Source organism: Octopus bimaculoides, chromosome 7, assembly GCF_001194135.2.
Source record: "Octopus bimaculoides isolate UCB-OBI-ISO-001 chromosome 7, ASM119413v2, whole genome shotgun sequence".
In the NCBI taxonomy this organism is placed as follows: domain Eukaryota; kingdom Metazoa; phylum Mollusca; class Cephalopoda; order Octopoda; family Octopodidae; genus Octopus; species Octopus bimaculoides.
Genome location: NC_068987.1, coordinates 2,286,869 through 2,289,359, shown reverse-complemented (window position 1 = coordinate 2,289,359; position 2,491 = coordinate 2,286,869).

Genomic DNA, 2,491 nt, shown 5'->3' with positions numbered 1-2,491 from the left:
TCAGTTTCCGCCTAACAAATCCACTCACAAGGCTTTGGTTGACCCGAGGCTATAGTAGAAGACACTTGCCGAAGGTGTCACGCAGTGGGACTGAACCCAGAACTATATGACTGGGAAGCAAGCTTCTTACCACACAGCCATTTTATTTATAACTGTGTATCGGCTGCCAAATGCTACCAAACGATGGAACTCCTTCTGTCACAGCACATACCTGCAGAAACCTGTAAATATCCGGAGAGTTTATGCAAAACTATTAATAACAGCAGATGGATTACACACACACAAACACACACGCAATTTGCGGCAGGGCTAACTCTAAGACCTTGTTGGCAAGAGGCTGACAACCTCTAAAACCATGAGAGTTGCACGAAATTTTGTATGCATAACACTTGGAACGAAAGAAGGAACTTCAGAAGAGACTGCACATCTGTCATTTCTTCTGTTAAATTTTTGACCTTGCTCGAAGATTTTCTCGTTCGAATAAAACCAAATCAAATCTTCCTCTGCTGGATCTTTCAGTTTACTTAAGAGCCTGAGATGTAGTGACTTTCTTTTTGTTTTTTTCTGACAAATTGATCTTTCCTCATCATATAAAACTTATATCTGTTGTTTTCGTGGACAACATTTCTGACTGTCTCTTCTGACACATGGAGATCTTTTGAAATTGACCTCATGGCTTTTCTGGGATTGTAATCAATGGTCTGTTGAGCTTGGTGGATTAATTCAGGTGTTTTGATGATTTCAAAGCGTTTAAAATGCTTTTTATGCTTTGATACTGGCGATACGTTTCCCTCTTCAGTCTCTAGCTCCTTACGAACTTAATAGACGACGTCTTAATGATTTTAGCAGCTGACCAGTCTTATCGTAAATTAATGTAATCAGTAATTAAAATATTTTCATTTCGTTTTATTATTTTTTCTTTAAATCTACAATTAGTCTTTTTTAGTCAAATGTGGGAATCCAGCCGGGAAGTGTAATAATGGCTGCTTGTGACTGGACTTTATAAAAGAGGTACCCGAGGATTCTATCCTCATAACCATTTCATGGTCTGTGGGCGGTGAACATTGATGAACGGATAGAATGAAAATTAGAGAACTGATGCGAGTTTTTTGAAAGCAAAAATGTGGGGGTATATTAAAACTATGAGTATGCGGAGGAGTCGTGTATTAAATGTTTCTGACTAAAAATGGGCATAAACTAATATATGTATATTCAGATTTAGGTATTGACGAATTGTTGGATATTGAACCAAATAAATGGTTAGTAAAAGATAAGATGTGTAAAAGATTCGCTTTAAAAGATGTACAGGTAGGGTTAAGGTGGAGACTTCGGCGGAGAAAGAATGGGAGGAAGTCCTTGTTTATGGTCAAATATAAAAAGGAATGGAACCTGTGATGGTTGATTGCTTAGTAAATGGGTTTTAAAAATTAAAGAAGGAGGGACTAAAGAAACTAACTTATTAAATACCAAAGTGCTAATTAAAACTAATCAATTTGAACAAAGTAAACTAATAACAATATTAATGAATGAGGAACAATGATTAATCCACTCTAGTATTAATTAGTGTTCTCCTACTCAACATATTAACGCCTTCAAATAATAACTATATTTTATAGTAATGATAATAATAATAATAATAATAATAATAATAATAATAATAATAATAATAATAATAATAATAATAATAATAATAACAACAACTACAATTATCATTATCATAATTATTATCACTATTATTGCTATGCTAGCACTGATGTTGACTACTTTTCCATTTCTTCATAATTTGCAGGGGTGGCAACGGTCACTGCGTACATTAATGCAGAATTGGCGCGCACGCACGCACGCACGCACGCACGCACGCACGCACGCACGCACGCACGCACGCACACACACGCATGTACACACATCTACCTAAATGTAATATTAATCTAACTAATTACTTTGCACCAACGAAGTACAACCACGGGTCCGTTATCTACCACTAAGTATTATTAATAATTATAATTGAAATGAAATTAAAGGAAACGGAGATTATTCGATTCGATTGAACTAATGAGAATACATACGTAGATGCATGCATACAGGCATAATACTTACACACACACACATACACATTTATGCATATATATATTTATATTCATATATATATACACGCATGTTTTGAGAGTATATATAAATCGTGGTCGCAGTCTTATAACACAAAACTTAGCGGATCGGTTAAAGAGACTGCTAGAATAAGTACCAGACTTGGTCGACTAAAACCCCGTCAACTCGGTGCACCATCATCGCCGCAGTCTTAGGACTGACACAAGTAAAAAGACATGAAAGATAAAGTCCCCTTTACAAAGATTAAAAGAAAAAAACCCACCCCGGTACCCTGCTGGAAATTAATTTCCAAGATGCAGGGTGCCAAAAATACATACATTTATATACCGCTATTCCAACTGTTAAATCTCTAACGCCAAATTCTTCATCAAAATTTCGATACCGT